This window comes from Plectropomus leopardus, chromosome 22, assembly GCF_026936395.1.
Source record: "Plectropomus leopardus strain MGB_pleo_1.0 chromosome 22, ASM2693639v1, whole genome shotgun sequence".
Lineage (NCBI taxonomy): Eukaryota > Metazoa > Chordata > Actinopteri > Perciformes > Serranidae > Plectropomus > Plectropomus leopardus.
The window spans coordinates 19,218,617-19,245,330 of record NC_142197.1 but is presented as its reverse complement, the minus strand read 5'-3'; the positions used below and the strand labels follow the sequence as shown (position 1 = coordinate 19,245,330).

General features: G+C 39.9%; 1 long non-coding RNA gene across 1 annotated transcript in view; it reads left to right on the top strand.

Annotated features, from left to right (window-relative positions):
• LOC148185902 (uncharacterized) overlaps positions 1 to 26,714 on the top strand; it is a 133,154-nt gene that overhangs the window by 10,591 nt on the left and 95,849 nt on the right. The window contains exons 2-3 of the long non-coding RNA XR_015775574.1: positions 10,227 to 10,294; positions 11,730 to 11,849. This is a non-coding gene — a long non-coding RNA (uncharacterized LOC148185902). The remainder of the gene's footprint in view (positions 1 to 10,226; positions 10,295 to 11,729; positions 11,850 to 26,714) is intronic.

Below are 26,714 nucleotides of genomic sequence, written 5' to 3'. Positions count from 1 at the left end.
ATGAGCTTGAAGCTAAGCCTATGCTACCTGCTAGCTTGGTTAGCACAGTGCATTTACAGCTTTGGGAAACTGTGATAATGCTAAGGCTAATTTTCAGTAGGGAAAGACAGACCTAGACCATTAAAACAAAATGTACAAAACCTGAACATTTGGCTCATGTGAGGGTCTTTTAGTACAACCAAATGCTGAACAAGACTTTTTTAGGTGACCAAATTGTTACATTTACAACTTACAAGAACTGGAAACACACTAAAATAGAGACAGCAACACTTATGGTTATATTACGTAACCATCATTTCCTGTGGAAGCAACTTCTCAATGAACAACGCCCACCTGTCACTCAGAGTGGCCCCGCCCTAAAGTATGTGCCATTTTTAGCCTTGATAAAATGTAAACAAATGAGTTATTTTACAATTTAAGCTCCCTACAGCTTTCATAATTGGGCAAATTAGCTAATGCAGTTTTTCGTACCAGGCTGTAAACATGTTTGTTTGTGCTGTAAAGTTTGGCATTTTAACATGGGGGCCTCAAGTGGCCTTTCGAGGAACTGCAGTTTTTTGACACTTAATGCTTTGGCTTCATTTTTTGGCCCTGGAAGTTGCTGTTTGCTGTATACACAGTCAATCGCTTCATTTAATTACTGGCAAAAGAGCAAAAGTGTATTTTCCGGATATATAACTTTTCCTTGAACAAAACAAACCTTAACTTTCTGCTTGTGATGTCATTTCAACAATGAATTAACATTATTCATCATAAAAATATTTTAAACAATCAGCCCTACATGCTGCTTCATTGCAGTTCCCTGCCTCATGAGCAAAATATGAAGGAAATCTTCGTAAAATTGACTGGCAGCTATTATTTTAAAAATAAATCCTCACCTTGATAGTTTCGGATCGTAAAAGTCCCTCTGTAACTGCCTCTGTTTTTATCTACAGCTTCTTTGTGAGTGGCAGTGAAAACAATAAGAAATAATGGCTTTTACCTTGATTCACCTCATCAGCAGCATTTAAAACAGGACTTGTCCCTAATCTCTAAAACAGTGGCTTATTTACAGTCACATCTGCGGCTTTACAGCCAGTAGTTTACTAATGGCCATTAAACAGCTTAGGTGGAGTTAAGCAGCGTACTCAAGGGTACTTCATCAGTACCTCCTGAGAAAGGGAAAGAGCCACTTTGGCTACATGAGACTCCAATGTCATCCAAAGCTGCATGCAGCAAGATTTTCTGTGTCATGCAACGGCCAATTACTTCCAATGCCAAAAGGCCCTTCTCAAATCCAACTCCATCAAAGGGTCAAAACCACCAAAGCTCTCTTCAATCTGCCGCCCCCCCCCCCCTCCCAGTCTTTCCTCTCATCCTCAGATAAATCACACCATCTGCATCGTAAGCACACCACCTGGATCTGAAAAAAACCTTTAAGAAGATTCCTTCAAGTTTCTTTGCCCATAGCATCTATAATCCTACCATAGAATTTAAAAATCCGACAGTACCCGGTGGTATTAGGGTTGCAGCCGTATGCAAAAAGACCAAAACACAAGTGGAGTAAAAAGAAAACCAAACTGACTTTAGTAATTTAAACCATAGTCAGATTGGGATCAGCTCAGTCCCTGGTTGCAGCCATTGCAGTTTGTTTTGTGTGCAAGGTTTTTTTTTCCTCTGGCAATCTGCGCTCTGCAGGGACGCAAGGAGAGCTAGCTCTGAGAGGTTTTGCCCGAAGATAAATTGGGTAACCTTCTTCTGTCATTAGTAATACCTTTTCCACTGGTGAACAGCAAGACAGAGCAGGCGGAGGGGTGATGGAGGGAAGAGAAAGCAAAGGGGGGGGTGAGAGCCAGGAGTCAGCGGTAATTAGCCATGAAACAAAAGCCCACACGGCTCAGTTATGGCTCCAGCTTCACACCTTGAGCCATTGCTCCATGCCTCCAAGGCAAGAGCTGCGGCTGCCGCGAGATGTCCTGCTGACACAGAGAGCAGCCCCGTCCTGGGTCTGTCTGCAATCCATTACGCCACCCCCACACTTCTGTCTCACTCTGGCCGGCTGGCAGGGAGGTGCTTTGTCTGGCTGACTTGTCATGTCTGTCTGGGGCACATGTCTGTGGATCCCACTAGAGTCATGGGTAGAAGCTATATCACAGGTTACACAGCTTCTCTAAAAATGTTCTTTTATTTTGATGTATTTTGCACATTTGTTGTGCTAAACAATGAGTTACACATTTTTTTGCTGTCTTGCTGAAGGTTAGATGAGGAGATTGTAACCACTCATGTCTGTGTGGCAAGAAAAAAGCTATGTAGAGCCATTAGGCACTTAGTTAAGCTTAGCTACAACTATAGTTTTCACATTCTTGGTTTTGCACTGAGAGGATAAGGAGGTGCAAACAAGCAAAAATGTCAAGGTGTAAAAATGAAGCAAACATGGAAGAGCTAAAAACTGCTGTTCCTCAAATAGCCACTTGAGGCTTGCTCCAAATGCGAGTCAGTAACCATAAGTCCAAGATAACAATAGCTGAACTGCCGGACTTGAGCCTTCAGAATGGTAATCCCGAACCCATGTCACAGTAGCTACATCCATTACTTTATGCCGTCTATGGATGTTGCATATTTATTAGTTACCTATTTTAAGTTATGTTGGTAAACATATTTTTGAACTTTGACAGGAAATAGGCTAGCTAGCTTGTTTCCCCTTGACTTTGGTCCTAATCTCAGGCCAATCCTTTTTCCCTTTATATGCTCCCCTTAGCTCCATAGTATATACGTAGCTCCACTCTAAATGGCAAGTATTGCATCATGTTCCACTTTATGCAGATGACATCCAAATGCACCTGCTTTTGAGAAAGAAACATGCAAACTCTGTAAAACCCTCATTGGGCTGTCTCAAAGACAGCAAAGCTTGAACGGCTATAAATTTTTAACCTTAAATTAGAAAAACTGACTTCCTGGTATTTGGGCCCAGTAGTATCTATAGTCTGAGCAAATGTAGTGCACATTTTAACCACATTTTTAAAAAATCAACAAAAGAAAATTCAAATTAATGTTTTTTTTTTTTCCAACTTCTTCTGTTATCCAAATATTGGTAGTAGAGTAATTGAAATGAACAGTAGGTGGTGCAAATTCTCCAGTCAGGTGCCACTGTAGACAAAGGGGACACAAAAAGATGACATAGTTAAAAAAGCGCTGCATAAACTTCAAATGAAGGGAAACGATGTATGTATAATAACGGAGGGCACACTGTACGTCATAATTTATTCCCTAAATCTGTTTCAATTGCATCCTATGAAAAAAGTCATCTCTCACCTTTATTAATACACCTCCCAAAAATGTGAAAGAGAATTTTTGCAAGTTTTTTATTTTCATTTTTATTTTTTATTTTATTTTTTTTAGTTTTAGGCATTTCCACTCAGGATTTTTTTTTTTAAATTGAAGCTGAAAATATGCAAAAAGAGGTGGATTAAAATGCATCTCCTGATGTCTGTCATATGGACCTCTGTCCCCTGGATCCATATGCAAAACCCTCTTTAAAAATCTTATCAAATTAGGTTTTTTTTTTCAGCTGAGGCTGTTGTATAAAGTCAAGTCCTTTTTATCTTTTTGTGATTTTGAGAAGGTTAGTTATATGGTGACATCCTTTTTTCTTGACCTGACTTATTAACTGTGACACCCTCGATGCTGGTGTTAGCCGGGCCTCCCTCTCACCTTGCAGTTGAATTCTACAGCTCATCTTTTAACAGGAATCTGCAACCTAGGGCACGTTTTCTCTGCACTGGCCTCCCTTCTCTGGCTTCTTGTGCATTTTAGGACTGATTTTAACATTTTATTGTTTGCCTAAAAATCATTAAATGGGTTAGTTCCAGTCTATCTCTCGGACCTTTTGCAACCTCACGTCCCATCAAGGTCGCTCAGGTCCGCTGACCAGCTGCTTCTGGTTGTGCCAAGACCGAGGCTGAAGCTCAGGGGAGAGCGTGCCTTTGCAACTGTAGCTTCCAAACTCTGGAAATGGTTGCCTGCGCATGTTCGGCTCGCCCCTACACTGCCTCTTTTTGAATCCCGTCTTAAAACACTTTTTTTTTAAACTGGTCTTTGTGTGATTGTTTCATGTTTTTTTGGTTATCTTGATGGTACAGTACTTTGGTCAGCTGTTGTTTTTGAATGTGCTTTCAAATGAGACTGCATTGGATTGCTTCCAGTCTGTCACTCCTGTACGGGCATGAAACTTATGTCAAACAGAAAAACGGGATACGTGCATTTTCCCAAATCTTGTTTCTTAAGTTTTAAAAAATATCAGTTTGTGATATTGGCAGGAATCAGCCTGTTAACCGATTCCAATTTTTAATTTTAAAGCCAGTATCTGCCAGTACTGATGATGTTTTGAAGTTTTGAAAACATAGTGTAAATTGTGACAAATTTGTTACATAAATATTAAATGACCATGAATCAAATCTGGTAGGATTACTGGCAAGTTAGCTCTACCCCCAGTGGCCCCAGTGTATCCATTGGAGTTTGCATTTCCGTGTGTGCACTGAGCAAGCATTATCACATTGCAGGTGCTGAAAATGCACTTGAACTGTTTTTGCTTTCCTCTTCAAGATCAGATCCAAGTGGGGGGCTCAGCACAAGCGTCCCTCCCACCTCCGTGACTGCACTGTTTTGGGGAAAGGCCTGTGTTGACAGGCCCTTCATTAGAGTCTTTGTCCTGGAAGAGCCTAGTACATAATTAATGTCTCCATGATGGATTACATGGGTGGGTTGCAAACAGCGAAGGGGTCGGCAGAAAATGGGAGAATTGATGCGGGGCTATTTTCCCTATCGAACACGCCTACTGTGTGCCCCCTCTGCACTGGCACCAAAATTGCTGATTAGAAAGTCACAATATTTACAACAGTGGTGACTTTAGTACAGGTGGGATTTAAAATTAACCCCCTGTGCCTTTTACTTTCCTGTTTTTTTTCCCTATGTGTGTGAATTGAAGGCGGACGCGACCCGACAAATGATCATCTTTATTGCGATTCTCACAGGTGGGGCTTTGGGTGGGTGTAAACCATTAATCAAAGCCGTCTTTAATGAAGCAGAAAGCTCTGTGGAAATTAAACCCCTTCTGTTCCCCTTTCCATAATTTTGAGGTGCTCTGTGTTCGAACTATGACAAAGAGTAAGATATCATGTTGTAATGCTTCTTTTCCTTCATTTATCAGAAGGAAATTGTGCACACCGGTGTCTTTTCTGTGAGAATTAGCCAAAAGTTAGTCGCCACTGTAATACTATTGAGCTGTAACGAGCTTGAGGTACCGTCCTTTATTCCAAATTGCAGCTCAACGGTTCAGTTTAATGATTTTAACATTTGACTTCCAGATAGAAGGCCAGCATGAACATCAATGTGCTGACTCTCCTCACAACCTCCAGGCTATGTTTTGATAAAACAAACTAAATCAGAACTAATTGCAACACATGGCTTTTTACATAAGAGATCAAGTGGGCTCAAGTGGAATGGCATCAAATAGAAAGTGCAGGGAATGTTTGATCTCAGTGTTTTCATTTAATATCATCCCCGGGGAAGCCAAGCGCAATTTTATCCACCATTTCCAGGGTTTTTGGAAATATAGTTTAAATCTGACAGAAACTGCTTTGCACTTTTCCCAAAAAACTGTCTTAAAGAGATAGTCCACACCAAAATAAAAAATATATATTTTTCCTCTTAATTGTGCTATTTATCAATCGAATGAAGCCCCTTACTCAACTGAGCTATACGAGGAGAGACTGAAGGCTGGTTTCCACAGCAACACCGTCAAGCCATTAGGATAGTGATGCCAGTGATTATCACTGAACGAGTGGTGCTGCTAGCTAGTTCCCACCTGACCTGGCAGAGTGGTGTGAAGTACAGAGCGGCCATGGCTAACGCTAGCTAACCAGTGGAGACTGGAGGGTCGGCAGTGGGCATTGTGTTTCTGCAGCTAACAAGCTGTCTGTCAGCAAAGCCAACTGGAAATAAAATAAAAGGCAAGGCTATTTACATCACAAAAGCTTCAAATATTACCACGTCTAAATTGATCACTGAGGCAATTGAGCCCTGGACTAAAAGAAAATCCTCCTTTTTCTTTTACATCACTTTTTATTTGTTTTTTTCTTAAAAATCTACTGCTGGTTTAGAGTGCTGGTTTCTAGTATGACAGAGCTAGGTATCAAAACAGCTCAGTCAAGGAGGATGCCATTAATGTTTAAATCTCACACATGAGCCTCTCGTCCATGAGTAGATGCACACTTCCTTCTGCACAGTGAAAGAGACATTGTTGTCGAGCTTTTCAAAGTTATTTTTTGGCGCTTTGTGCACTAAAAGCTGCGTGCCATCCAGTTCTATTTTATTAAATCAAAGGCAGACATCTCTATGGCCGACATCCAACACTCAGCAACTCATACCAAAACAATTTACATTCATAAATAGCACCTTTGGTAAGAGGAAAAAAAAAGTATTTTTGATTTTGAGTTGGACTTTCCCTTTAAGGCTGCAAGACTCTGAGTATCCTGTGCTGTCCTGATGCACGTTAGTCATCTCCCTGGCAGTTTTTGAGATTTCAGCTCAAATAAATTCATCTGTGTCTTGCCAGTGTTCACAGTACAGTCTAGCGCACCAGTGGATAAAGTGACTCGCTCAATTATACATTTACTTAGACAAGTAATAAAGCGCTGCCACTCTCTGCCAAAGCTGGGGCTGATTATACCGGCTGTACAAGCTGTTTTCCCAGCCTCCTGTTCCTCCCCTCTTACTGATCAAGACATTCATCCCAAAGAGAGGCACACTTATAGGAGCCACTGCAACTCCCAGCACTACATTCATGCACTGTCAAAAGCCCCTCCTCACTGTCATTTTTTACCAATGAAAAGATGCATGTTTTTCCCGTCACATGGGGTTCTAATCTTCCAGCATCCTCATATGATGACACTATCAGTCCAACCTCTGAACGTTCCTCATGTCTACAGACGTGATAAGCTTTATCAGGACTACATGCTTTGATTTTTATGCTCACCACTCCCAAGGTTATGAAAAAATCTGCTCTTAATTCACTTAAAGGGTACGCTGGCATATTTATTTTTTATTATTATTTTACTGTCATCCTCATCGAAAAAACTTCAAAAAAGATGATGCAATCACATTTTCATCACGAAAAATAACATTTTCCCTTTGCACATTGTTTGCGTGTGCCCTTTGATGAGAGCATGTGAAAGCTGACATGTAGCCAGGATGTTTGATGCTGTTAAAACTCGCTTCTTATGAATAGAATGCTCTATTTGTTTGTGAAGGATAGCTTAAAAGAGCATCTCTTATCAGTTCCAGTATGGAAAGGCTCTCGAAAACACTGAATACATTATTAGCAAGCAGCTCTCGCATTTGACCTCAAAAACAAAGACATTTTCTGACCATATTTCATATGGCTGTTTGTAGATGTATTCATCTTGTTTAATTTTTAAATTGGATTTTTAAATGATTTACTCCCCTGGGGTAAAACTGTCCATATGGATTGAATTTTAACTTACAACATATATACCTCAATTCATGAATGGACTTTTAAATGGGCGTACCACGCACAGGCCCAGGGGCCCCAAAGTGTGAAGGGGCCACCTGGACACAAAACGACTTCATGGAGACACTGGATTACTACAAAGCGACATAAAACTACCAAAATGAGACAAAGTATCCGTAGAGACACACAATTACATCAAGGAGATTGCTAGCAAATACAAAAAGACTACAAACAGTCATCAGAACCACTAGGAGAGACAATATTACTACAAAAATGCATAAAATTATCTCAATAAGACAAAAAAGGAACAACAGACAACCATAATGAGACATGAAACAACCACAAAAGGACACAGAACCACAAAAAGATATGTAAGAACCACAAAGAGAAACAATGGCACCACAAAGTCTCTGTGGTGAGGTGGTGGGGACTTTTGCATATCTGTGTCACAATTTGCCCATGTCTCATTTACTGAGCCTACTTTCTTTCCTAGTACTCTAAAACTAGTAGCGTAGTCTATAAGATCCCCCGGGACGCCATTTCTTCTTCCTTACAGCGAGAGTGTGTGTGAGAGAGCTTCTGATTGAATTGACAGCTCGACTAGTGCTCCGCTGCCACATTTGGCAAACGGTGACAGAGACGAGATTCCATCCCGAAGTTAGCGCTCCACTAATTGGACATGCATGCATGAGAGAGAGGGCTTCATTTAAAACCAATTAGCAAACTTGATAGTCTTAAATTAACCTGAGCTAGATTCATGCTTATTTTCATTCCCTGCAACCTCAATTTCTCTCGCAATCACACACTCGCTCACTTTTAACACTCGCTCTGCCTCGTAGCTGATAATTTCACAACTATCACATGATCATATACAGTTTCTGAAAGGTACTGGTATTGACACATTTTTGTTCTCACTGCCGAGTTGCGACTGGAGGACAGCAACAGCTCTTCCAATTAACACTGCAGCGCCTTTGGGTGCAAATGATTGTTCATCACTTCGGCGTAATGTGTCTTTATGAAAATGGATACCTGAAAACTCTGCACATGCTGTAAAAGTCATCTGCATTGCCGTGCAGTGCGGAGAAAACATCTGTGGAAGCACTCGTATTGTAGACTCTGTAATCTGTAACAGAAACTACCCCAGCTGTTAGGATTGAATTCAGTATTTTTAAAAGTCATATAAGAGTTTTTACTTCGTTGTCCTTTCACAATTGTTAATAATTACTGTTTTACATTTTCAGCTAAATGATTTTGGATAAAATGATCAATTCTTCCAGGAGCAGGGAGATTCAATATGGGGCTGTATGCACTAAAACACTGTCGCTCAATACAAGTCCTTTCCTGGCCTCCTGTTACCAGGGAAACCTCTCAGCTGTGTGTGTGTGTGTGTGTGTGTGTGTGTGTGTGTGTGTGTGTTTGAATGCGTTTGTCTATTTGTACTCGTGTAATTACGTACATGCAGCTGGCAGCATCTGTGTGAGAGGGTTTCTTTATGTAACAGTCGATATATGGCTGTATTTATACACCTGCTACCCAATTTTCAGAGTAGCGTTAGTCGGGGTTTGGGCTGATTGAAATTGGGGTCTAGTAGATGGAAAAGCAGACCTGATATGACTCCTAACTATCTTGCATCTGTGTAAACAAAAACAGAAAATTTCTTAGACATGTATTAATCATATTAATACTTAGTGTATGAGGATTAAGTATACATTGGGCATTTTAATGGAAGATATTCTGGCATGTCACAGCAGGAAAAACACAGGAATAAATAATAAAATGAATCAAAGCTAAATTCCTTTTAGCTGCTTTGGTTTCAGAGTGTTGTGCAGGCTTTGAATAGAACTGAGCCATCATTAATTTAATTAATGATATGATGCCCCCTTCATAAAGGACCATTCCAAGGGCATCACATACCCACGCTGGGTCTGAAATCAAAGCCAAAGGCCCCCTTTTAGCATCTGTATGAGAGACACTGGGCTTTCAACTAACTTTGATGTAAATACATCTATCAATAATTGAGACTTTTTGAAAGTAGAGGGTATTGACTTTATGGAGCAGTCTGTCAAAGGTGGCAAAGGCGATAATCTTAACAAATTGCTTAAGAGAGAGGCTATTTGTACTTTTAAATTCTATGATTTGATGTGTCCAGGGCTTTGTAAGGAAATAGGTTTTAGGTCTCTTGTAAACATGCTTAGGCCTTATACTGTTGTTGGTATTTTTAGGTTGCTGTTAGTATTTCTTAGGCTGTGACTTTTACTGTTATGATTATACATTTTACTGTGATTATGACCTTTTTTCACGGAGATTACTTGTGGTACATTTACTGGATGATATGGTGGTGTAACACAGCCTCCTGGCCACTAGTTGTCTATATAAGGAATCATTGCCTTCCACTCTGGTTGACTTCCTCCTGTCATGTCATGAGGAAGTGGGGGTTGAAACTGGTAAGTGTTCTACTTCTGTGATTTTTAACTTGTGTTTATCCAAAATTAACAGAGGTACATTCGTATTATGCATCTTTGGCTCGATGCTAGTGTGTGTGAAGTAGACCCAGAGGCTTCCCTTTGTCCATTCAATTAATAAATTGATAAAACATCTGTGCTTCTCTTACTGAAATTCAAAATGTTGGCTGTAGAAAAGGGCCTTTTAGAAAAACGGGCAGGACATTTAAATTACAGTTATTGAGCTCAACATAATACTAAACTCTCATTTTTGTCAGAAATGATGACCAACAGCAGAGATGCCTCCTGTCCTTCCCCTGGAACAAGGTTGAGGCATCTTTTGCAGGTAAGCTGCACTACAGACTCTTTTACTTCAGCTGTTGTGTTTTCTTTTTACTCCTCTGTTCTGCTATTTAAATCACATAACCTTGTTCTCTGTGTGACAGCCCTCATTGCTTCTAAATATCCTCATTGTTTTCAAGGAGCTTATTCCGTGTACTCAGCTTGCTTCTGCAGAATAAAACCTTTGTGAAGAATTCAGTTAAGTGTTGAAAGTTTTCATAGTGTAAGAGAAAAGTGTAAGAAAAGGTGTAAGTGCCAGAATTAATCTGATCAATCATTCAGCTTGTCCTATGTCATCTTACTGGTAAATGTATAGAATATGAATATTAGCATAAATCAGTCCCAAATGTCTAAGTAACAGAATATTTTTTTTTATGCCTCCATAACAGCCATGGGCAGAGGGATGATGTTTTTAGGTTTTCCCTCAGCTTCTCTGTCCATGTGTCTGTCCCATTCTTGTGAACATGATTGAGGGAATTTCTTCAAATTTGGCACAAACTTTCACTTGGACTCAAAGATGTACTGATTTGATTTTGGTGGTCAAAGGTCAAGGACACTGTGACCTTGAATTTGTTGCATTATTGTGAGCATGATATCAAGAACACTTTAAGGGAGTTTTCCCCAAATTTGGGACCAACATCCACTTGGACTCAACAATGAACTGATCAGAATTTGTCAGTCAAAGGTCAGTGTGACTTCACAAAACATGCTTTTGGCTATAACTGAAGATTCAAGTCACCAATTATGACAAAGTTTCACACAAATGTCTGATAGGGTAAAATGCTGACATTTTTATGCCCAAAAAGTCGAAGATCAAAGCTACTGTTACATTATGATGTTCTGCAAAAACACCTCTCTGGCCATCGTTCAGCATCATATCTAAGGAGCAGAAGGGGAGACATTTGATTGGATACACAATTGGTGACACTGATCTTCGGTGTCCACCTTGAAATGGTGCTGATTGTATAGATGTGTTTCATAGACATGACTGTAAACTTTTCGGCATGGGTCTTATTTAAGAATTTTGGCCTTTATATTGATCAATTAGGATAGCAGTGTACACGGAAGCTGACCACACTGCCGAAAAAATAAAGTCTGACAGGGTAAGCAATGCAAGAGACAAAAATTTAAGATCCAAGTTTTAATGATGATTCTTGAGTATCTTTTAAGTCTTTGTATGTTCAATATCTCATAAGAAGAATTTATGCAGACTTCTTTGTTTCCATGGTGTCAACAGGTATATCTTCTTTATGCCTTTTACAGTTTTCACAAAATCAAGAAACAAACCAGGTTGACAGCATGGAAAGATTAGGAGCTGAAACATTAAGTCCACACCCAGAAGAAATGTACTTGCATGAATGTTTTCTGGCAACATCTGCAGTTCTTGGCCAGACTTCAGATGATGAACCCTTCTACTTTATCATCTCTGTTCTCACTAGGTGATGCTGACGTGTGTGGCCAATGGGATCAAGCGAATGCAGTGATTTTGACTTGAGGGAAGAGCTACAGTCGCTCATGTGGACAGACTGATGCCATAGAGAGAGAGCCGACTGGTGGAGGTAGGATATGAGTCTCCCTGAGTCAGTGGCAGAGGAGAGGGAGGGTCAGGTGTAATGAGGGAAGACGTTTCTGATTTACCCTCTCCTCCCCACAGTCACATATCAAAGAGTTGAAAGCTGTGATGAATCCACTCCTTACATACAAGTACTTCCACTCTACTGCATGTGCACTTTAGCTTACACACATATAGAAACAGGCTGTCTGCTGGTAGAGAGACTGTAAGATCTTCAGTATCTCAAAAATCCATCCAGTGTGTTCATGTATGAGTGGGTGGCAGTTGTGTCAGTTAGATTTAAGTTTTAATGTCAGTCTTTATCTGCGACACTGGTTACCATGGTCAGAGACAGTGCATATTAAGATTACAGCAAACTCTCCTTAACCAGCTACCCTGCAATATGTAAAACTCATCTGAAAAAGAAAAGCCAAAATGCTATCATTGCTATCCTTTGTAAGAAATACATTGCATTTCCTGTTACTGCTTCAAAAAAAACTTATGTACCACTCATATGAATGTAGGAGAGTGAACAGTAAGCAGTGAGGCTGTTAAAAATGACATAAAACAGCAACGATGGATTGTATGCATGCTTCGTTTCCTGTGAATCCCCTGGCGTTGCTGGGCCATTTAATTCCAGTGACAATGGTGGACTCTGCCACTAACAAGGAATACTACTTCACTTTTTTTTTTTTTTTTTTTTTTACATAGAACCAGTATAAATGAAGGTAACCAACACAGACTCTTATGAAGTCATAGATCATATAAAGCTTAGACTACAATCTATCTACGAGGCACTTTTTTATGGCATGGAGAACAACTAAATTTGAACTTTTGCCACCTTAGATTTATATGTATATACAGATGTGGACAAATTTGTTGGTACCCTTACAGCTCATTGAAACAATGTTTCATTCCTCCCGAAAACTGATCGAGTTAAAAGCAATTGTCTCATGTATATGAACTTCTCTGTGTTCTGAATGAAAAGTCTCAAAATGTGTATAATAATAATTAAAAAAATAACACAAGTTGTCACAGAATAAGAATATATAAATAACTCAATTTCACAATTCGATTCTAAGGTGACACTTTGACCTCTAATGCTGCATTAGGGCAAATCCAGATTCCCTCTGCAAATGTTTTTATGACCTACTTTATGTTGAACTGATGAGGCGCCTATTCAGTAGTAATGTGTTGTTGCATTGAACAAAGTACCCAGAGGCTTTGGATATTGCTTATTGTAGTGATTCTTTGTCATTCATTTGCTATCGATGAAAGTGCATACCATTAAAGTTTCAAAAGCAAGTTTTGACTTTAACTTTAACCAGAAATTGTGTTAACATAATGGATGGTAACAGCACACCCTTTTCGGGCTGCAACGATAGACTAAATAAATAATGAACATAGCTACCATAGCGTCACCCATTGGTTTGTGGACTGCTGTTTGAAGCTCTGAGTTTGGCATTTTGACCGTTTCCACCTTTTTTTTTTCCTTATGTCGGAAGTGAACATATTTGACTGAGAGGTTTGAGCTGGAGAGGAGTCAAGGGTGGTTTTAACTCATAGACTGACGCCTCGCAGACCATGGCAGAGAGCCTGTCACTGAAGTAGCTACACCCTTCAATACGTACAAATTTTGGCCTTAAAAATCGATATGGGTGAGTTATTTAAAAAAATAAATAAATAATTCACCCCCCCTGTGCTGTTGTCATGGATTTTGAAATAAGCTGTAGAGACCAAAACCATGCTTTCTACCAGGCTGAAAGCATGTTTATTTCTGTTGTAAAGTTGGGCATTTCAAAATGGAGCTCTCTGGAGATTGACATTTTTTGGGGCCTTAAGTGGCAATTTGATAAATTGCAGTTTGTCTTTGTTGTTGTTGTTTGAATTGCTTGGCTGCAACTGATTATTTGTTAAATTATTCATTCATCTGGTTATTGTATATTGTAGTAAATCTCAAAACAGTGAAAAATTCTCATTATAGTTTCCCAAAACGCAAGGTGACATCTTTAAATGGCATAGTTTCCAAGTGGAATTATTGTTCGTGGCACAGTTGCAAGACAACTGGATCACTTTCCGTTTTTCTTAGAGCCTAGCAATTGGGCTCTTTTTATTTTGCAAGGAAAAGTTTAACTATGACTTTGGCTGTTTAATCGTTTGCCATATACATTACTGGGGACAGTAACTGCAAAGAAATGACAGTAATATTCTTTGGTGACTGAGGATTGCTGCTGATAGCTAACAAAAGCACAATCATCTTCCTGATTTCTCTGTGCAACAGCTGACACACTTCCTTTGTGGCGTAAATCGAGCCGTGCAATTGAACCCATTGGCAGACAGAAATTTCAAAGTCAAAAGTATTTTTGAGCCAAAGTAGTCCACACCAACAGAAAATCTTCACATCTTTACAGAATTACTTAGATTTGTAATGTTATTGTAATTTTTGACATTAATTCACCATACAGAACATTTCCTGTTTGTATGCTTTACCTTAAATACCACCAAAAAGGAAACAGTGTGTGTTCAGTGGATGGAGGTGGAAGAGAATTTGCACATTTCAATGAGTGTATATGTGTGAGAAAGATCTGTCGCACTTTAAGGTTGTTGTTTTGTCATATCCCTTCCCCCCTCCCTGTGTGGCGTTCTGTCAGAGCCAGCCCAGTGACATTTTCAGGCAGCTGAACTCCGGGACCTTTCAGTGTCACCCTCTGTTGTCATTTCTGACTGCTACAGCCCAGACAATGATGCACTCGCACTGTGGGGGGAAAATGATATACAGCCAACCTCAAGGTCTGCCCGGCTCAAAGTTGTTTTTCCACTGCTCCATCAAACCGCCTTTTGCTGGAACAGAGCACCACTCACTGCAGTGATGAAAACACACAAAAAAGGAGTTTTTAGCAATGTAATATGCACTCAAGAATTGAGAAGAAGTCAGACAAAACTTTGATATTTGCTATTCACTGAGGCTGATGCAAATATGTGGAATAAGTGCAATACTCACAGAACATTCCCTATAAAACATAATTCCCACTTGGAGCTTCTTTTCTGCTAAATCAAGAAAAGCTAAGCCAAAAAAAAAATCAAAATCATCATCAGTATCTACTCATAGTTCATCATTTTACAGTTTGCAAGCCCCGTCGTGGACTGTTTAATTGCCCTTGACAAAATCAAATAGGCTTGGTCCCTGAGGGAGTGTAAAACGGCACGCATCTTATCCATAAATCAGGTACGTAGGGCCGATGCAAGGTGGCAGTGGCATTTATATGGGAGCCTCGGCTGAGTCACGTGCCTGCTGCAAGGAAATGGACCTGTCGGAAGGGCCTTGAAATAGTGCGGTGGCCGCGTCAGTCACAGCTCTGCTCCTTCATTTCATTATCGCACTGGAACAAAATGTGCAATCGCGTGTGTGTGTGATGCACCATGGAGGCAACAGGTGCAGCTGAAACAATTGTCAATTTTTAAGATTCAAACACTTGTTCAAGCAGCAAACACCTGCTTGACTACGACTTCACTGAGAATTATCTAATTGCCTGTGAGGGTTTAAACTCTTTCTCAGAACACAACCTGGGGACCATTCAGCTTGACTAAAATACACATCTGCTACGAACAGGAAACTCTCTGTCACTGCATTACCCCTCACACAATCTACACTCACCTAGGCACTTCAGTTCAGCTGCCTTTTCCGTGCTCTCCGTATTGATTTGAGCCTGGCTGTAACCCCCTATCAGGGCTTTGCAAAGTTCTCTCCTGCATTAAGTCCGGGTCCTAATTGAAGCCTCCTGGAGGCTAACTTGCTCGATTCCTCTGACATGTCAAAAAGCATCAGTCAGTTAAATGGGGCTGGGAGATGGAGAGCCGTTATTACTACTACTGCTGCTGCCTGCAGACTGTGACCTTGTGGTGAGACTGAGCTTGAAATGTCTCCTCTGAACTGGAACTTCAAAGTATTCTTGACTAGATATCTGCCAGTGAGTAAGTGTATGTGCGAACGCATGTGTTTGCTTTTTTATGTACGTTCAATCACAAGCACTGTGTGAGCATTCACATAGATCTCCGAGGCCCAAGGCAGCGTGGGTAGAATGAATTACAGTTGTTTTGAGTGGCTGGTGATCCTGCGGCAAATCGCCCCAAAGATTCATCTTGGACAATTACATGGTCGGATCTGCCAGGAGATAGGGCCAGAGCATACAGCACTGTATGTATGGGATGACTACAGAATGTTTCCATAGTAACGCAGAGGTGATGACAAGGTGTGATAAGCAACACAGTAGATATCGAGTAAGTTTGCAAATAATGTACTGCAGCTATAAATGCATCTAACAAATGTTTAAAATAATATTTTAATATTTTTTTATATTTTTATTTTTAATATTTTATGTAATGCCTGTGTGATATTAAAGCTGGAAAGAAACACTGTAACATTCTCTATGAAGACTACATTTATTATTGATTGTGAGGGCATTTTTAGTGAATTATAATGAATTCATAATGCTTTATGACTACACTTACTCATAGTCATAAAACATTATAGAGATCAATATTAACTAGAGTTTGGCTGATGGGGCTTATAATGCATTATAAACACCTTTACTCACCTATACACACATCAAAAATCAGCTGCAGTAAGGACTCACAGTATGCACCTACTGCATGGACTGTTAAAGTATAACCCTTACCACAGTTAATTGTCAATGTGTGTGTAGGTGAGTATAGGTATTTATAATGCAATGTCAGCCCCCTCAGTCAAACTCTAGTTTATAACCAGTCAAGGGCATCCATAAGCCACATGATATTTGTAATTCATCATGAATCACATCTATAATGTTTTCTAACTGTTGATGTAATGCCTCTGAGAGCTTGTTTTTAAGTGTATGAATGCACTATAATTCACTGTGAATGCCCTGATAATGCATTAAAGATGTGTTCTTTAATGCTTATGCTCATTAACGGAGGGCATTGCCGAGTGCTTTGTACAGTCGTAGCAAAATATCATGGATTACATTTTTTACCTGTGAAATATTGTTCTGTTAGTACAGATAATTGTTTTTACCCAAAAACCAGGCATGAGCTGGCATCACTGTTTGCATTTCAGGTCACAGAAAACCTGCAAGTTTTTGGTAAGAGCTGAGAAACGGCTCTTCCAACTCTGAACCAATTTATTTTTCATTGAAGTCTTCTCAATTTTTCCAAATAAGATACAGGATCCGTAACAGAACTGGTTCCATGTTGGTGAAAAGGGGGTACCAGTAGATCTGTTCACAACTCTTTTATATTCTAAGGGTTTTATCTAGAACCCTTAAGGAAGAACCTTTTTGAAACCCTCATTTCTAAGAGTGTGGTGAGGACAATGCTGAGTGGGTAGCTCTCACACAGCTCTTGGTTCATCTTGTCGTTTGATGCAGCTGTCTGCAGCTCAGTGTCAGTAAGGTGAAGGAACAAGTGGATAGCTTCAGAAAGAAGCTACAGATCGTTTTCAGCACAGGAGTGAAGAGGTAGAGCTGGTGGTCTAAAAGTACCCATTCATACATGCCAGCGACAAAAACCTCATATGCCACTGTTAAATCAGTGGTGGCGGTTCTCGGCTGTGGTGTGCAGAAGAGGCAGCACCGAGATGGAGGAGGCAAGCAGGATAAACAAACTGGTTTAAAAAAAAAATGCTGGCTGCTACAGCCTGAAGGCAGTAGCAGGGCGGAGGATTCGGACTAAACTGAAATCTGTCCTACACAAAACCATCCACCCCCTCTATGGTGAGCTGTCATCGACAGAGCACCTACAGCCTCTGGCTTTTACCCCCAAGGTGCAACACGAAGTGCTTAAGGCGCTCTGTTGTGCCAACAGCCATCAGATTGTACCTGTTGTGTGAATAGCCCCACTCACAGCCACCAATGATGGTGCTGAAGAACAGCACCTTTTCTCACGGAGGAACACCTGTGCTCCAAAATAGCTCATTTTGTGTTGATTGGAGGGCTCATGTTTAAATGTTGATATAATAAGAGCACTCATTTTACAGTTGCCTTGTGCATAATCACATTTTTCCTGTAGATATGACCATGTGCTGCTGCAAATGTGCATGTTATTCAAGTGGCAATTTGGTATTACACTTCCAAATAGTGTGTGAACAGATTAAAAATGGGTGTTCAATATTGAAGCAGCAACATTGGAAGTGTCACTAGACTTTAGATTTATATTGTTTTTTTTTAGTAATTGCATCTAAAAACTGAATCACAGTAGCTTAATTTTAAATTGCACTTATTACTTTAGAATTTAATTTTAATAAACTTGAAACTGAAAGTAATAATATGAAATTTAATTCAGCTGCTCTGAAACTGTATTTGATCCTCACTAAAAATTCAGCTCCCAACACACTTCCACATTCAGTTCTCAAAATTCAAATTGTTGCATTTTAATTTCAGTGCACTGAAACACACATCTGGTTGCTGAGGAGGAGCAATCAAGTGCAGATTCATTGAACTCCGGTCCTCATCTTGTTTATTGGTGCAAAGCCAAAACCGACAATGGCAGCCATTAGAAATCAGTGTGATTTTCAACTGGAATTCAGCCAGTGCCATCCACAATGGGTGTACCGATTTGGTGGATCTGGCAGTAACAATGTAACAGCAGCCACAGAGATTCCTGAGCTGCTGTACCAATCAGCTGATCAGCCACCAGCCTGCTGAATTATTAGGGGTTATTGTGATTCAGTTCTAACCTAATACATTTAATTTCAAATATCTATAAACTTTCCATTGTCTGTAACTGCTAATACTTTCCAGCATCAGTGGAGGGGCTGAAGCCTCTCCCATGTGACTTTAGGTGAGAGGTGCATTGCCAGATACATAGAGACAACCATTCACATGCACATTCACATCTACGGGCAATTTCGAGTCACTGATTAACCTTACCTCTACCATGTCTTTGGACTGTGGGAGGAAGCCAGAGAACCCAGAGAGAACCCAAATTTCAAATCAAAAAAAATATTTTGCACTAGGATTTTCTTATTCAGTTTTTCAGTGCAGTTAATCAAGTTAAAAAGTTCAAATAGAAACGGTTCAAAGACTGTTTCCTGTGACACATACTTAGGCCTGTACAGCAGTGGCTATATTACCCTGACTTTAATCTCTTTAGTCTCTACCATCTAGTGTCTTTAGTATGAGTCAAACTCAAAAAAAAAATGGATTCTGCACTACCCATAATAAATCTCAACAAGTTCTTTCTCCTACCTCATTAATGATTACTTTTCAGTCTCTAAACCCTCAATTTGCAACCAATCTGTCTTCTAATAAACATCGAGATATGAAATGTATGTGCTGCCATTGCAGAAAATTGATCACCTTCACCCAGAAATGTAGATGTGCAATACACAAATCTCGTGTTGGCTTTTTCCAGTTAACTTCTGCCACCGTATCAAAGCAGAAGAGTTCTCAGAACAGTGATCCAGAGAAAAAAAAAGTTCTCCCAAGGAGGAGTGTATATTGAAAAGTGCCTTACATATGAACCAGAGCGCAGCTCCCAGGCACCTAATAAGCGATTTGCTTTATACCTATTCATATACTGTACTGTAGGAGAAAATCAGTTTGATGCCATACTAAGAAACATTTTATTTACTGTATGGTGATAGACAGCCATGCTGACAGCCACTTAGTGAAATTCTGAACAACTTGACTAATGTATTAGTCACTGCTATGTTTTAAATTCAGCTCAACTGAGGAATCATAATGATGTACTGGGTGTCAAAAGCCAGTTAAAGCAGCTGCTGGTTGCAGCATAAACCTTTTGTCTTTGTTGGTCTGTCATCAGTAAACCCAACATTGCAATTATACTAATTAACATGGAAAGAAATATTGGACTGTAATCATGTGGACCTCTCTACACCCACTTGAACTCCATTGGCTGTCAGTATTTTTCAATTCTTGTAACACTTATCAGCAATTACAATCATAAAACCTGACATTCTGGCATTGTTTTTATGCCGCCGCGTAGGCAAGAGCCATGGCCCAAAACATTATGTTTTCAGGTTTTCTGTTTATCTGTTTATGCTATTCTTGTAAAAGCGATATCTCAGAAACGCCTTGATGGAATTATTCAATCTGGCACAAACATCCACTTGAAGTCAATGATGAACTGGTTAGATTTTAGTGGATAAAGGTCAAGATCATTTTGACCTTGCATTAATCACATTCTCACTAATGTGATATCTCAAAAAACGCCTTGACAGAATATCTTCGAATATGGCACAAACTTTAACTTAATGATGAGCTGATTATATTTTGATCAACAAAGGTCAATGTCAGTGTGACCTTGTATCTGTCTCATTCTCATGAACACGCCATGTCAAGAACACCTTGGGGAAAATTTTTCAAATTTGGAAAAAAGACTCGCCATTGAACTTAACATGAACTGATCAGTTTTGATTGGTCAAAGGTGTAATTTCACTCTTGTTGGTGTTGTCATGTCTGATACAATCTAGGTTTTCTAGCTCTTCAGCCACTAGGGGTTAAGCATATAGATAGGACTAGGTTTGGAGTTTAATTTATCTGAAGATGTATGCAAAAGTTTAGATTTGAGCAGGAACGCAGGGGACAATTTTGCCTCAATATTAACAACTTGCACCCCCCACCCCCCATCAAAAACATAACAGTTGCAGAAGACTTGGCACAAATTAAGTTCTTGAGGCTCAAAATTTACTGGTGGAGGACTCCCAAAACTCCTGTTTCATATTTTTCCCCTCCAATGTTGAAACAAAAAATATGCCCTTGGCTGCATGAGTGGCAATCTCTCACAGGTGGACTTTCTCTTTGATTGATGCTTAAAAACTATGACTTCAGAGTCTCTCCCTGCCACACACTGTACCGAATGGTGAATAGAGATGCCGGAAGGGCCTGTGCTTACACAGCGCTGTTTGCCTGGAACTGGCTATCGACATGGGCCATAAATCACTCTCTAATATTTTTATGCATCCAGTCCATCCAACTGCTGCTAATGTTTCCTCTCCCTGCTTCCTTTGTAACTCATTTGAGCTGAGCGGCGACGCATGACAATGCGCGCATGATGGGGATTGCTGGAATCGGCTTGGCAGAGACACGGCCTCCGTTTGGATTGGCTTAAAAATGCAACTTCCGTGACCTTGCAGCAATATGTGACATCAAGATTACGTGAAAAGGGCAATTGAAGACAAATCAAATGCAGCCTTGAATTGTAAGGGCTTGCACCCCCCGATGACATTGTAGAATCCCTAATCCAACATAAATCCTGTGTCAGTATTTAAACTGCTGCCATAATTCTTAAAAAACTGTCAAGTTGCATTAAGAAACCTGTCTCTCAAAAGCATGTTTGCTTTTCCATCTCCTGCACATTTGCACAATTGAATCACTTGCCAAGCAATTTGCCTCAGAAGCGGTAAATCTCCTAAAGCAGCTACATCATTTGCCTTGGTGGACCACTTCATCTTTGACCCCAGCCCTTAACAATCTCCCTCCCCAGCACAGCGACCGGGGCTGTTGTTGCCCTCATTGCCATCATGTCCTGACCTTCGCTGCCTTAGCTTGTCACACTCTTATCAAATGCTATCTGATGGTACTGCAGGGCCTGAAGCAAGCAAGCAAACACTCTGATACAATCTGTCTGGCTGGTTAAAGGAGATGCCACTCCCCACACCCCACCACCCTCTGCATTTTTCCTCCCCATCAACACCTGTGGTGGTTTAAAAGAAACTTAGTGCTCCGTCTGTGTCTTTTATCATTGTGCTTTTTGTTTGTCTAGATGTCTCATTTTGAATGTGTGGATATGTGTTTGCTCATGTACAGCATGTTTGCATAATAAGCAAACAGGATCATGCTGAAATAAGCTGATTGTCTTTCTTTCCTGAGAGTTAGGTTAGAAGATTGATGCCACTCTTGTGTCTGTTACTGCATAGCTGAAAGGCCTAAAGCATATTGTATCTTCTTAAATCCATTAAAAAAAGAAGAAGAAGAAGAAAAAAACATACCAGTTGACCGTTCCTTAAACCCCTGCTCAGAACAGCGATCGTCCAGTCATTGCTAAATTGCTTAGCAACCGTAACTGGGTACACTTTGGCTGGTCCTGTAGAGCTTTGACTTCCTCCACATGCTGAAGTGGTGTTTATGGGACTTAAGTGAGAGCTAGACTTGGCATTTAAAGAGTTTGGATTCCAGCCTTTCTAAAAGCAAGAAAGAAAATAACAAATTAGCATTGTGTAATGGTTTAAATGGTATGGTAGCAGTTATAATGTTGGCATTCTTGGCTATACCTACAGCGCAGGTTGCATTAGACTTTCTTGTTGTTTGTCATTTTGACAGACAGGGTTGTAAAAAAGTAATCCCTCTTTTTTCTATATATTTTTAGTGTTCTCTTGATTTTTAGTAAAGTTAAACCCTTTGGCCGTGAAGATGTTGCTGAACACCGGTGTTCTCAGTTTTATGTCTCTGCACACGTGATAGACATAGCTGGAGTCATTATGTTTTCAGGTTGTCTGTTGGTACATATCTTTGTTTGGGACACTCTGTCCCATCCTCGTTAATGCGATATCTCAGGAATGTCTTTAGGAAATTTCTTTAAATTTGACTCCAACGTCCACTTGGACTCATCAATGAACTGATTAGAATTTTGTGGTCATAGGCCGCTGTGACCTTGCATTCATTTAATTCTCGTGAATGCAATATCTCAAGGAGGCGCTGGGGAGTTTGCTCAAATTTGGCAAAAACGTTCACTTGAAGTCATCAATTAAGTGATTGAATTTGGTGGTCAAAGATCAGGATCGCTGTGACCTCATAAAACATGTTTTTGCTACTAATCAAGAATTCATGAAGTATTACAAAATTTCACACAAATGTCTAATAAGATGTAATGATTAGGTGATGACATTTTATATCCCAAATGTCAAAGGTGAGTTTTACTGTTTCGCTGGTGCTGTTACTGTTTCACATCGGTACATGAAATGTCATGTAAAGGGGTGTGTAGAATATTGATTTGCTCATACCATTGTGTCCTGTTCTCGCTGTGTTTATCATGAAACTGCTGCGGGAGTGTGAGCTCCGTGGCAGGGACAGTTTGTTAAAGTCCGCACATCGACAGGGCTAACTTACCAACACCAACGATTATTAACAGGAGTTTGTTGGGAATGTTTAATGGGTTAGTGTCTAATAGCTGCTGTTTTATCTAGTGCTAACTGGGCAGATGTTGAACTGAACAACCCGACTTTTATCATCTCATTTGTTAGCTTCATCACAATTACTGGGTTTTGTGAAGAAACTTTGGACACTCAGGTGCTCAGCACATTTTGCAATTGTGTGTAGAGATATAGCCTGCTAATCCAATGGCTAAAGCTAGCTCCACAACAATGTCATATGTTTGAGATCAAAGAAAAGACTAGACAATAGCTAATTAATATGCACACATCAATGACTGGACATGTGAATTACTTAAATTTACAGTAGATCACCATCTGTGTTCTAATCTGTCAAGATAACGAATGTCTTCAGATTGTTTTGTCGTTAAAAAAAAAGACAAAATATATTTGGCGAAAGCGTCCTCTGACCTGCAGTAAATAAGCAAATCTAGTATTACTTCCAAGGCTAAGGGGAATCATGAGATAGCTATATTTTTTTTTTAAGAATGATGCTTCTTTCTTATTTCCGCAACTTTTAAATGTAGGGATAAGGGGTGTAGATCACGAAATTTTATATTACATTGATTATTTGAACAATGATACAATATTTGCTGATTTTACAAAGTCTGAGCCCTGCGATTGAAATGAACATATATCAGTAAAAATCCTCATTGTCTTTTTCTTTGCTGCTTTCCATTGTCTGCCTTGCGCTATGGCGCTAGCACAGTTTGAAGGGTAAGGAAGAAAGTGTGTTTGGACTGAAATGGTAACACAGACTTGCCATGGAAGTTTCAAAATAAAGGCACATTCACTTGATGTTTTCACTTTGCATTGATGATAGCGGATCGTTGATCATTTAAGCACTATTTTGATCCAGATCAATATATTGTTACACTCCTAGTAGGGATATGCCTCAAACATGTAGCTTTAGCCTCGGTCTTTTAGCATAATAGGCAGCATTTTTCCCCAATAAGCGAATGTGAGTTTAATTAGTTATTCGCTACATCAGATAAAAACTGCTGGAGGCAGCGTACTGGTGAAATCAATAGTCTGCAGCTAGAAATGAAAACTAATTTCTTGTGTGTCTGAAAAATGACTGAATTTTGAATATTAAAACCAACATAGCTCTTATTGTAAACTGTATATGTATCTTGGCGGTAAGGGGGGCAGGGCCTACAGAGTGGTCAATTTGTGGTTTTAGGAGGGTTAAATGCCAGACTTTACTTGGCTGGAAGCTGTTACTTCACATTTGCATTGCTCTATATGAAATCTGCACTTGTTTACAGACATTTTCTTGTTCATACATCACCATAAAATAAGGCAATTAGAAATTCCCAAGGTTACACAGTTATTTCACTCTTTCAAACCACATACTTGCTGTAAATTGTTCCCAATGGGAAAGTTCGGAAAAGCATAAAAAGAAAAAGTCTACAAGATGTATTAAATAAATGCATTTAGAAACAAAAAAAAAAGCCAAAAGGGGAGAAATGACTAAGGGATAATGTTTTATCACTTACCCAGGATTCTGTTTATGACCTACTGAACGCATAGATAATACGCAAAAGAACATCTGATGACAGTTTTAATGACCCACTATGTGACTTTAGCAAACACTGCCATTTTTTGGGTTTTGTGTGCAGGAACCTGACTAATAGCACACAATGTAACCTTGTATTTCAATCCACACAGATGTTTTCAGGGCTATACAAAGCAAAAAAAGGAGGACGCTGCTAATGCATCATCCCACGCACATCATTCACTCTCTTCTTCGCAAACAAAAGCACATAATAAAAACACACATATAGACATAGCAAACGACTATGTGTATTCACATCTCCCTCGCCCAAGGTGCGCTGTAATGAGCTGACATTATTTCGCCGCTCTGCTTTGAATGTGACAACATTCAGTGAGCATTCGACAGTCGATGTTTTCTCCTGTAAACGCCTTTGAATAGACTGCTCACTTTTCCATGCTGATATAAAGTGACAATAAGCAAAACGAGGAGCCGCGCCGTAATTTGATTTTATGATTCATTCTGGTTTAAAAACTGTACAAATTTAGCCTACACAAGGGAATTTCATTGCGAGAAGAAAAAAAACAACTTACCATCACTAAGGTAATTTAGGGCTTAACATCACTCAAATGGGTAACTGAATGCATCATCAAAAACAAATCCCTTTCAAAGCCCCTGAAATGAAAACATAGCACGAAAAACATCGCAGCAAGTGACAACGTTTGTGAATATATGTTGTGTTTAAAATGCAAGTCAGACCACCACAAAAATTGGCATTATTCAAGTTACAAAGAATAAATAAATAAAACAACACCTCTATTTACCCTACTACAGTGAAGTGGCAATCCAGTTTGCAGTGGTCATCAGGGTGTGAGTCACTTTTGAAAGGTGATGGCCCTAGAAGCACTCATTATAACAGCCGGCCGTGAGAGCTGGATGAAGTGGCAAACTGAATATATTTGTTTTGGAGGCTTGTGATTTTCTGCATGTCGGGCGCTGAGCCTCTCAGCTCTCAAAAACATTAATCTGCACATCTCTCTATTTGTATTCCCCCTTTATGTCTGCAAATATCATCTTTGTTTTCTTCGTTATTGACCGCGGAGAATGGTAGTCTGGCTCGGCAAACAGACCCAAAAGCACTTAATTGATTGTGATGGCCCATTTGGCCTCGTTTCAGCCACACCGGGTCACTTTTTAAAACACTAGGCCGGGGCGACATGACACAACGAGACAATTCAATAAGACTCCAGTTTGTGTTTTGATTTGCCGGGCGGCCTCCGATGCCTTGGCCCTGCTGATTGCTCCTTTTTTTTCTTTTTTCCCTACAGTGAGCTCATTTGACAGCAGCGCACAAATAACAGGCTGTGAAAGTCCACAACATTCGCACACACACATACTGTCTTTTGGTTTCACAAAACACACCTGCACATGCGCACACACACACTCACACACACAGGCTGTATTTATTTTGTTCCTCTCTCTCTCTACCGACACAATTTGGCAGGTGGCACAGTGCCGGGTTCCATTAGAGAGAGAGAAAAAAAAAAAAGGAGAGCGAAAGAGAGAAAAAAAAATCTATAAAGGCAAATAAACAAGAGTGGGAGCTGCTGCCAGCTTGCTTGCATTCTCCTCTGGATAATAGAAATGGAAGTACGATAAGGTTCTTGTATAACCTCCCACGTAGAGGTGTAACCGAGTTCACTTTCCTACATTTAGATTCTGGCTTTGGCACCAGTCCATGCTATATGATTTGGTGTTAATAAATCATACACACCTATACACACAGTACACAGAGTCATGCACATACTGTACAGATACACACACTTAGTATGCAGCTCAGGAAGGAAATCTCAAATGTCCTTGGGTTTTTTGATGAATACGTTTATTTCAAACAGTACCACAAAAAAGGTTGCATCAGTGGTTCAGTTTGGGCCAGAAGCAGGTGCATTTGCAGTCGTGCAGGTGTATCAGCCTGATTCGATCATAGAAAAAGTGCTTGTAGTCAGGAGGTAATTACACGTGCCAATAAGTGACTTTATTATGCATGCGTCAGACTAAGCAAGACTCTATCAATTAGACATTTGTAACAGGCAGAGACAGGTGTTTCTAAGTGGGGAGCAACAATAAATTATGTCAAAGCTATTTTTGTGACCAATCATCAGCAAGCAATGTATCTGACCTTGATTGTATCAAGGATATTGTAAGTAAAAAATCCAAAGCAGAGCCAGGGCGGG